Consider the following 11,711-nt stretch of genomic DNA (forward strand, 5'->3'; position numbering starts at 1 on the left):
CTCTGCCTCCCAGGTTCAAGTGATTCTTATGCCTCAGCCTCCTGAGTAGCTGGGATTACAGGTGCATGCCACCACACTGGGCTAATTTTTGTATTTTTAGTAGAGATGAGGTTTCGCCATGTTGGCCAGGCTGATCTTGAACTCCTGGTCTCAAGGGATTGCCCGCCTCCCAAAGTGCTGGGATTACAGGTGTGAGCCACTGCACCTGGCCCCCAATAAATTTTTTGTACTTTTTTTTTTTTTTTTTTTTGAGAGGGAGTCTTGCTCTGTCGCCCAGGCTGGAGTACAGTGGCATGATCTCGGCTCACTGAAACCTCTGCCTCCTGGGTTCAAGTGATTGTCCTGCCTCAGCCTCCCTAGTAGGTGGGATTATGGGTGCCCGCCACCATGCCCAGCTAATTTTTGTATTTTAGTAGAGACTGAGTTTCACCATGTTGGCCAGGCTGGTCTCAAACTCCTAACCTCAGGTGATCTGCCCAATTTGGCCCGCCAAAGTGCTGGGGTTACAGGTGTGAGCCACCATGCCTGGCCAAAAATTTGATCTTTATCCTTAAGACAACAGGGACTCAGGAAGCCCATTTAAAAAAGTTAGATTGTATCTATGATTTAGAAAAACCATTCTGGATGCAATATAGAGAATAGATTGTGAGGAGGTGGGGAAGAAAGGAGAGTAGTTAAGAAACTGTGGCAAAATGTCAGGTAACAGAAGATGTCAGCTTGGAGTAGAATAGTGACACTTGGAGTCAGGCATGGTGACACCCATGTGTAGTCCCAGCTACTTGGAAGGCTGAGTCAGGAGGATCACTTGAGCCCAGGAGCCCAGGAGAGCAGCCTGGGCAACATAGTGAGAGCCTGTTTCCATGAAAAGAAAAAATAAGGCCAGGCGTGCTGGCTCAAGCCTGTAATCCCAGCACTTTGGGAGGCCAAGGCAGGTGGATCACTTGAGATCAGGAGTTCGAGACCAGCCTGGCCAACATCGTGGAACCTCCCCATCTCTACTAAAAATACAAAATTAGCCAGGTGTGGTGGTACACGCCTGTAATCCCAGCTACTCGGGAGGCTGAGACAGGAGAATCACCTGAAACCAGGAGGCAGAGGCTGCAGTGAGCCGAGATTGTGCCACTGTCCTCCAGCCTGGTCAAGACAGAGCAAGACTGTCTCACAACAAAAGAGAAAATATAGTGTCAGTTGGGATGAGGCTAAGTGGACACGAAGCCAGCCAGATAGCCTAATATGTGCTACTCTTTTTTTTTTTTTTGAGATGGAGTTTTGATCTTGTTGCCCAGGCTAGAGGGCAATGGCGCGATCTCGGCTCACCACAACTTCTGCCTCCCAGGTTCAAGTGATTCTCCTGCCTCAGCCTCCTGAGTAGCTCGGATTATAAGCATGTGCCACAATGCCTGGCTATTTTTGTATTTTTAGTAGAGATGGGATTTCTCCATGTTGGTCAGGCTGATCTCGAACTCCTGACCTCAGACGATCCGCCTGCCTTGGCCGCCCAAACTGCTGGGATTACAGGCGTGAGCCACCGTGCCCAGCTTTTGTGCTACTCTTAAAAATAGCAATTATTGGCCCAGCGCGGTGGCTCATGCCTATAATTCCAGCACTTTGGAAGGCCAAGGCAGGCGGATCCCTTGAGGTCAGGAGTCAGACCAGCCTGACCAACATGGTGAAACCTCGTCTGTACTAAAAAAAATACAGAATTAGCCGGGTGTGGTGGCGCATGCCTGTAATCCCAGGTACTTGGGAGGCTGAGGCAGGAAAATCACTTAAACCCAGGAGACGGAGGTGGCGGTGAGCCGAGATCATGCCATTGCACTCCAGCCTGGGCAACAAGAGCAAAACTCCATCTAAAAATAAATAAATAAATAAATAAATAAAATAAAATATATCATATGTTACATGATGACAAGTGTTCAAGAGAAAAATAAAGCCAAGGTGAGGCTAGGGCCTCTGGGCATGTATTGTTAGATAGGGTGGCCAGGGAAGGCCTCATTTAGGAAAGTAACCTGTGAATAAACAAGGAGAGGCTTGGGTAGCTTGCAGTAGGCGTCATTATCTGGCACCTGATAAGCACATTATGAGTTTGATTTGAGGTCATCATGGAGAAAGTCAATTTGTCCCTGTCAAATTGAGAGGTGGTACTTGTCTTATCTTAGACCACAGAGAGAAAAATCTAATCTTTACTAAAGACTTTGACCTAAAATCTAACTTCTGCCTTTCTAAGAATTTCTTCCACTGTACAGAGGGAAGCCAACCTGATGGGTAGCATAAGAGAATAAGCATGTCTAGCATGGGGCAGTGGCTCACGCCTATAATTCCAGCACTTTGCGAGGCTGAGGCGGCGGATCACATGAGGTCAGGAGTTCGAGAGCAGCCTGGCCAATATGGTGAAACCCCGTCTCTACCAAAAATACAAAAGAAAAAAAAATATTGCCGGGTATGGTGGCGGGCACCTGTAATCCCAGCTACTCAGGAGGCTGAGGCAGGAGAATCACTTGAACCCGGGAGGTGGAGGTTGCAGTGAGCCAAGATCATGCCATTGCACTTCCGCCGGGGTGACAAGAGCAAAACTCCATCTCGAGAAAAAAAAAAAAAAAAAAAGAGAACAAGCCTGTCTAGAATGCAAAGTAACCTAGTCAGAGAATGTTAAAACCACAAGGGAATCTCAGAGATCATGTACCTCACTCCCCACCCATTTTACAGAGGAAGAAACTGCAGGATTAACTTAGGTGAGTCTTATGATAATTTAATGGCTAACTTGGTCTCAAATCTTTCTATTTTGAGTTTACTGATCGCTCCATTAGACCATACGGTCTCCCTAAGTGATGAGGATGAGGAGAGAATACTTTCATTACAGACTTCTTAATGCCCACTATTACCGGATCAGCCTTTGTTTTACTTCCCTGTGAGTTGATCATGCCCAGGAAGAGACATGAATGGAGTTAGAGGAAATTCTGACATGTTGCTCATGGAATCATTTCTCATTCTCCGAAACTTCTTGCCCAAGGTAGGCTTCTTCAAGTAAGTCAAAGAGTAGCAAAGTTCATTCTAATTAGCTCTCTGAACATGACATCTTCTGAGTTGTCTCATTGGTAGCTTCTAATGGCCACAAAAAGAAAACGGTGATCAGGTGGGGCGACGTGGCTCACGCCTATAATCCCAGCACTTTGGGAGACTGAGGCAGGAGGCTCGCTTGAGCCTAGAAGTTCAAGACCAGCCTGGTCAAGATGGAGAAACCCCGTCTCTACTAAAAATACAAAAATTAGCCGGATGTAGTGGCATGTGCCTGTAATCCCAGCTACTCAAAAGGCTGGGGCACGGGAATCACTTGAACCCAGGAGGCAGAGGTTGCAGAGAGCCAAGATCACGCCACTGCACTCCAGCTTAGACAACAGAGTTTCTGTCTCAACAAAACAAAACAAAAGGGTGATCAACAGAAGAAAGGGAACTCTGATACTCAGATTATGCATATGTACATAGTGGTTTGGATGGGACCTTGGAAAATTCTGCTGATTCCTGTGCAAGTTTTTTTTTTTTGTTTTTTTTTTTGTGTGTGGTCTTTTTTTTTGTGTGGTCTTTTTTTTGTGTGGTCTTTTTTTTTTTTTTTTTTTTTGTGAGTTGTGTGGGCAGCATTCTGCTGCAGCAGTGTCTCTGTTAAAGGCCGGTGGCAGAGCCCCTGTGGTTTGCATGGAGAAGGGAAGAAAGGAGAGATGCTTCCTTGGTTTTAAAGCCCAAATGTATTATCATCTGATTAGTGAAGCCTTTCCGGATTCCCTTAGAGATGTGGTCACTCTTGTCTTGGAGCTACCAAGGCAATTGTATTTCTCCTGTGATATCTCATAACTCTTTACTATCTTGTGATATCATCACTTTTGTTGCAGTCTTTACAAAATGCCTAGGACAGTGCCTTGCACATAACATGTGCACTAGAAATGTTTATTGATCTGAATACATAAGCCCTAATGCAGACAGACTATGAAAAATGGAAATGCTAATAAGACCTACCACATGGGGTTACTGTGAGGATAATATAAAATAATCTTCATAAAGTGCTTTGCTCAGGACTTGGCACACAGACACTTATTTAATATTAGCTATTATTCAATTATTTATTAAATTGAAACAATAAATGAGAATTAATTAATTTAAGACAAAGTCTCGCTCTGTCACCCAGGCTGGAGTGTAATGGCATGATCTCAGCTCAGTGCAACCTCTGTCTCCCGGCTGCAAGTAATTCTCTTGCCCTAGCCTCCCAAGTAGCTGGGATTACAGGTGCCTGCCACTACGCCCAGCTAATTTTTTTATATTTTTAGTAGAGACGGGGTTTTGCCATGTTGGCCAGGCTGCTCTTGAACTGACCTTAGGTGATCCACTGGCCTCAGCCTCCCAAAGTTCTGGAATTATAGGCATGAGCCACCTCACCCGGCTGAGAATTTATTATTTATTTATCACATCAGACAGGTGTCTGATGTGATAAATAAATATGTAGACATCATAACAAGGTTTGAGGGAGGCACAGCTCACACGTGTGTAAATAATTAACACACTTATAAACTACAAAAGGAAAGAAGACAAAAAATAATTAAAAAAAGAAATGAACTATAAAAGGATTATTATAAATGAGAACTTAAATACTTGTTTCTGTCAATTGGTCTTTTAGTTTTTCTTTTTTTTTTTTGAGACGGGATCTTGCTCTGTCACCCAGGCTGGAGTGCAATGGCACGAACACGGCTCACTGAAGCCTCAACCTCCTAGGCTCAAGTGATCCTTTCCACTTCAGCCTCCTGAGTAGCTGGGATTACAGTCATGCACGACCACGCCCGGCTAATTTTTAAAAAGTTTATTTGTTGAGACAGGGTCTCGCTATGTTGCCTAGGCTGTTCTTTGACTCCTGAACTCAAACATTCCTCCTGCCTCAGCCTCCCAAAGTGCTGGGATTACAGATGTGAGCCACCACACCTAGCCTGGTCATTTGGCTTTTAACAATTATTATAAGAACTTTGGAATAAGCTTCGTGTAGCAAAATATGATATTTTTAATGTCCAGAGAAAACTGTGTTTTAAAATATTTCTTATTTACTGATAACTGATATTGAGCTAAAGACCAAAGTTGGATTGATTTGAAACAAAAAGACTTCAAATATTTAGAATCCACAGAGGCCCCAGTCAGATTAAGAATGAAGATAATTAGGGCACAGTGGCTCATTACTGTAATCCCAGCACTTTGGGAGGTTGAGGTGGGCAGACTGCTTGAGTCCAGGAGTTCAAGACCAACCTGGGCAAAGTGGCAAAACCCTATCTCTACAAAAAGTTGCAATTAAGTGGGCTTAGTGGCAAATGCCTGTAGTCCCAGCTACTTGGGAGGCTGAGGTGGGAGGATCATCTGAGCCTGGGGAGTTCGAGGCTGCAGTGTGCAGTAATCATGCCACTGAGTTTCAGCCTGGGTGACAGAGACTGTATTGTGTCTGGAATTGGTGGGTTCTTGGTCTCACTGACTTCAAGAATGAAGCCGCGGACCACTGCGGTGAGTGTTCAGTTCTTAAAGGAAGCGTGTCCAGAGTTTGTTCCTCTGATGTTCGGATGTGTTCGGAGTTTCTTCCTTCTGGTGGGTTCGTGGTCTCGCTGGCTTCAGGAGTGAAGCTGCAGACCTTTGTGGTGAGTGTTACAGCTCATAAAGGCAGTGTGGACCCAAAGAGTGAGCAGCAGCAAGATTTATTGCAAAGAGTGAAAGAACAAAGCTTCCACAGCGTGGAAGAGGACCCTAGCGGGTTCCCACTGCTGGCTCGGGCAGCCTGCTTTTATTCTCTTATCTGCCCCCACCCACATCCTGCTGATTGATCCATTTTACAGAGAGCAGAGTGGTCTGTTTTGACAGGGCACTGATTGGTGCATTTACAAGCCCTGAGCTAGACACAAAGGTTCTCCAAGTCCCCACCAGAGTAGCTAGATACAGAGTGTCGATTGGTGCATTCACAAACCCTGAGCTAGACACAGGGTGCTGATTGGTGTGTTTACAAACCTTGAGCTAGATACAGAATGCCGATTGGTGTATTTACAATCCCTTAGCTAGACATAAAGATTCTCCAAGTCCCCACCAGACTCAGGAGCCCAGCTGGCTTCACCCAGTGGTTCCCGCACTGGGGCCGCAGGTGGAGCTGCCTGCCAGTCCCGCTCCATGAGCCTGCACTCCTCAGCCCTTGGGTGGTCGATGGGACTGGGCGCCGTGAAGCAGGGGGTGGAGCTTGTCGGGGAGGCTCCGGCCGCGCAGGAGCCCATGGCGGGGTAGGGGGAGGCTCAGGCTTGGTGGGCTGCAGGTCCTGAGCCCTGCCCCGCGAGGAGGCAGCTAAGGCCCGGCAAGAAGTCGAGCACAGCAGCTGCTGGCCCAGGTGCTAAGCCCCTCACTGCCCGGGGCCGGCGGGGCCGGCCGGCCGCTCCGAGTGGTTCCGAGTGCAGGGCCTGCCGAGTCCACGCCCACCCAGAACTCGCGGTGGCCAGTAAGCGCGGCGCGCAGCCCGGGTTCCCGCCCGCGCCTCTCCCTCCACCCCTCTCCGCAAGCTGAGGGAGCCGGCTCCGGCCTTGGCCAGCCCAGAAAGGGGCTCCCACAGTGCAGCGGCGGGCTGAAGGACTTCTCAAGCGCCGCCAGAGTGGGCACCAAGGCCGAGGAGGTGCCGAGAGCGAGCAAGGGCTGTGAGGGCTGCCAGCAAGCTGTCACCTCTATCACAAAAAAAAAAAAAAAAAAGAAAAAAGAAAAAAGAAAACAAGAATAAAGGTAATTAAGACCAACCTGTGGGTTGGGTGTGGTGGCTGATGCCTATCAGCCTGGGTAACATAGGGAGACTTCTGCCTGTACTTTAAATAAACAAACAGAAACCCTTGTGTTTATCATTCAGGACTTACATGGAAAGATCCTTGAAAATCTCAAGCAACTCTTATGAAGAAACCATATTTTTCTACAGAAATTAGGTAATCTTTTTTAATGGATAGAAGTTGCCCAATATGTACGATATGTTTGACGCCATGAATGAATGGCACAGTGTAGGGAAAACAGGGCGAACAGGGATTTATGCCTTTGTGCTCTCTCTTACAACCATTATGTTGTTCTGCATTATTTCAAGGGTTGGCAAACTTTTTCTGTAAAGGACCAGATGGTAAATACTCTGGGCTTTGTGGTCAAGGGTCTCTACTGTAACTACTCAGCTGTGTCACTGTAGTGTGAAAGCAGCCATAGGCAATATGTAAACGAATGGCATGGCTGTGTTCTAGTAAAGCTTTATTTATAAAACTGGTTGTAGTTAGCAGACCAATGGTCTGCAATATCAAAGGACATGTCATATTATACCCTTCGTATTCTGATTTCATTCTCCTATATTTTCTTTTACTTTCTTTCTTTTTCTTTTCTTTTCTTTCTTTTTTTTTTTTTTTGAGACAGTCGCCCAGGCTGGAGTGCAGGGGTGCGATCTCAGCTCACTTCAATCTCTGCCTCCCCGGTTCAAACGATTCCTGTGCTTCAGCCTCCTGAGTATCTGGGATTACAGGCACCTGCCACCATGCCCAGCTAATTTCTGTATTTTTAGTAGAGACAAGAATTCTCCATGTTGGCCAGGCTGGTCTCGAACTCCTGGCCTCAAGTGATCCGCCTGCCTCAGCCTTCCAAAGTGCTGGGATTACAGGTATGAGTCACCACGACTGGCCTCATTCTCCTATATTTTCTTTTCTTTTTTGTGTCACAGGGTCTCGCTCTGTCACCCAGGCTAGACTGTAGTGGTGGGATCTCTGCTCACTGCAACCTTTGCCTCCTGGGTTCAAGCAATCTTCTACCTTAGCCTCTCAAGTAGCTGGGATTACAGGCGTGTGCCACCATGCCCAGCTAATTTTTTGTACTTTTGTGGTAGAGATGAGGTTTTGCCACATTGCCCAGGCTAGTCTCAAACTCCTGGCCTCAAGCAATCTGCCCGCCTCGGCCTCCCAGAATGCTGGGATTACAGGTGTGAGCCACTGCACCCAGCTAGATTCTCCTATGTTTTCATTTCCCAAATGTGTTATGCTGGTTTTGCTTTGCATACTTCTAGAAAGTATCCCTCCACTTCTTCCTACCTGTGAACTCGTATGCATCTGCAAAAAAAAAAAAAAAGAAACCCCAAACAGAAACAAAACAAAACTAATCCTTACAGTGAAGCCTTCCCAGATTTACTTCCGGGAAGAATTAAGTGCTTTTTTTTTTGGCCTGCTTGTTTCTTTTCCCACAGAAACTCTATTATAGCACTTCCATTATTAGACACTTATAGTATAGCATTTTCTTCTTGGTCTTGTAATTTTTAAATGTTTGTTGTCCTTTCCTTGTCCCCTTTCCAGTGGGCAGTGAATCCCCTGAAAATGGAAAGTTTTTTAGTTCTGTTATATTTGTATTATTAGAGCTAGCACAGTGCCTGACACACAGTAGGAGTTTAATAAATGCTTACAAAGATGATGCAGAAAGCATGCTCTAGAATGAGCCTGAGAATACTAATCCCTTGAGTTATGTATACCTACCATAACATTAAATTTAATTCATTTTGAAAGTAAAGTAATAACTTTGGAGAGGTTTTTAGTTTTTATGGCATCAAATAAAGGAGTTTGACCAGGTTTTCTGTGTTCCATTCATCTACCTGTGTAGATACTAGTGTCAGCCATCTAGGTAGTTTCAATTTTTTTTTTTTCCCTAGACAGAGTCTTGCTCTGTCTCCCAGGCTGGAGTGTGGCGGTGCGATCTCGGCTCACTGCAACTAGGTAGGTTCTATTTTTAAGAAACCAGTAATAATATAGAGAAGAAGGAGTATTTTCTCAGTCATTTGGAACTGCTATAACAAAGTTCCATAAACTGGATGTCTTATAAACAATGGAAATTTATTTCTCACACTCTGGAGCCTGGAAGTCCCAGATCAGGATGTCAGCATGGTTGGTTGTAGACTGCTGTCTTCTCATTGAATTGTCATCTGTCAGAAAGAAAGTAAGCTTGCTGGCCACTTCTTTTAAGGGCACTAATCCCATTCATGAGGGCTCCACCCTCATGACCTGATCACCTTCCAAAGGCTCCACCTTGTCCAAACACCATCACATTGGGAATTAGGTTTCAACGTACGAATTTTTGGAGGACACAAACATTCAGTCCCTAACATATAGATAATGGCCACCTATATTTGGCCTTGTCATACAACCTGCCATAGAATGCCATTCATGACAGGTGAAATACTGCTTTATTTTGCCTGTTTTCATACTATATATAAGCAGAATCATACAATATGCGTTTTTTTTTTTTGTTTTTTGTTTTTTTTTTTTTAAAGACAGAGTCTGGCTCTGTCGCCCAGGCTGGAGTGATCTCAGCTCACTGCAACTTCCATCTCCCAGGTTCAAGCGATTCTCCTGCCTCAGCCTCCCAAGTAGCTGGGATTACAGGCACCTGCCACCAAACCCGTCTAATTTTTGTATTTTTAGTAGAGATCGGGTTTCACCATGTTGGCCAGGCTGGTCTCAAACTCCTGACCTTAGGTGATCCACCTGCTTCGGCCTCCCAAAGTGCTGGGATTACAGGCATGAGCCACTGTGCCCGGCCATACAATATATATTTATTTGTGACTTTTCTCATTCAATATTATGTTATTGAGGTTTATCTATAATGAAACATGCAGCTATTTTTTACTCATTTATTGTTAGTGTTTTTTAAAACCATTGAATGGTATTCCACTTTTGGATCACACCACACCCTGAAGGATCTGGGGCATATTTAGGAGATGTAACTTTTCAGGTGGATGAGTCAGGGAGGGGGAAGCGTCTAAAGGATTTTTCTGATGATTGTGGTGCTGTTGACTGAGATCAGGAGAGGATTAGTTCTCTGGGGAGGAGGATGAATTTAGGTTAAAGAAGGAGTGGTCAGCTGACTAGGAATAGACCTTAGAATGATGGCCTGTGTTAAAGACTCAGCTGAGATTAGGGGCCCCAGTGTGGACAGAGCTGGGACTTTCTTTGGAAGAACTGCATTTGAAAGTGTGCGGTGCAGGAGTGGGACTGGATGCGGGTTGGAGACTTGCAGCACACTCAGCAGGCAGGTTGATGAAGGAAGCATGGAGGGCGGAGTGTAGGTTTCTTTTTATGGACCAGGCCTGGAATTGTTTGTTGTTCATAACTTTAGTCCACATTACACTGTGAGAGCTCTGCGACATGATCTTACTGAACCACGAAGGCATCACAGCTTCATTCTCAGGTTTTAGGGACGTTTACGGGGGATTTACACTTTCGTAATGGCCAAGGAAAGTATCCCAGCCATGAGAAAGGCTTGCTTTGGAGATCAGAATAGCTGTTTGGTTGGCTTTTTGAGTTTCCTAAAAAGAAGAAAAGATCCCCTAAGACTGTCAACAAATATTAATACTTGCTTATCAATTCCTTAAACTGGCAGTGTGACTTAAACCTAAGTACTGTCCTCCCAGCTTCAATCCAGAGAAACGTGGGAATGCCCACTCTACCATGTTCAAACTGGAATATACATGCTGAGTCTCATTCCCATTGGGAAATATCCAAAGTTACTGTGACACGACTATATTTTGAGCAATGTTGGTGATTTTTTTTTTGGAGCACAAAGCAAGCAATAAATCTGTCACCCTGAAAAAAATCAGGTTATGACCTAACGGAAGGAGCAAATTGTGACTTTAGGTAAAAAAGAGTGACCTACCAGGGAGGGTAATTTATCATGATAACAAAATTGCTGGTGCTTTCCCGGCCCACCAGGAAGAAGGGCTGCAGTAAGCAAATTCAAGAGATGCAAGTCCGAATATTTTTAACTGATCAATATTTCCAGGGTTCACAAGCAGCCAAAACACTGTCATTGTTCAGAGTGAGTACATTGCTCACCTGATTTGTAAAAGGAAAAAAAAAACAGAGAGCTTTAATTATTCTCTTTAAAGAAACGTCATCACTCAACAACAGGCATTCTTTGTAGGATGAAAATAAACATCTCCTGGGATTTAAGTGAGAATTTTTGATTTTTTTTTTTTTGTAGGGAAGTAGGAGATTATGTTACTTGGAAATGCTTAAGGAAGTTGATTATTGGGGTTTAATGTGCTTCACCCACTCTTATGTGGAGCTGTTCCTCCTGGAGAGAAAACTAAGCAAATAATATAGGGAATTATTAATAAAATAATTACTTAGGCAAAACTAGGGAGACAGTAGGGCTATCTTCTACTTACCCCTTCAGATCTTTATCCTTCCTACTCCATCCACCCTGCCCAGTGCCCCCGAGACCACTTCCCAGGACTCCCCTGTCCCCTGGCTTTTGGTTGGGTTCAGTCAATGGGCGGCCCCTGCTGGAGAGCAGAGGGAAGAGGGGTTGGGGCATTACTCCTCCATCTCCCTCCCTGTAGAGTAGCTGCAGCAGACTTTGTCTCTCTTCTGAAGGTTACAGTTCCTGTAGCATGATCTTTTCTGCACAGTCTTTTCTCTCTCTGGATTCCAGTAATATTTCCCTTCCCTTGACCCTTTAGTGCTAGGGGTGGTAGATGTGCCCCACTGTTACTACCTCAGGATACTGTACCGGCATGCTGCGTTGTCTGCTTAATCCTTGACTGACCCACAACTTGAGTTGCACTTTTTTTTTTTTTTCTTTTTGAGATGGTGTCTCGCTCTGTCATCCAGGGTGGAGTGCAGTGGCGTGATCTCGGCTCACTGCAACCTCTGCCTCCC

At 45.2% G+C, this 11,711-nt stretch overlaps 1 pseudogene; it reads right to left on the reverse strand.

Moving 5' to 3' along the window:
• Positions 1–4,454: 4,454 nt before the first annotated feature.
• On the reverse strand, positions 4,455–4,569 carry LOC112207581 (small nucleolar RNA U13; annotated as a pseudogene).
• Between the last annotated feature and the right edge of the window lie 7,142 nt (positions 4,570–11,711).

The sequence above is a fragment of the Pan troglodytes genome, chromosome 1, assembly GCF_028858775.2.
Source record: "Pan troglodytes isolate AG18354 chromosome 1, NHGRI_mPanTro3-v2.0_pri, whole genome shotgun sequence".
Classification (NCBI taxonomy): Eukaryota; Metazoa; Chordata; class Mammalia; order Primates; family Hominidae; genus Pan; species Pan troglodytes.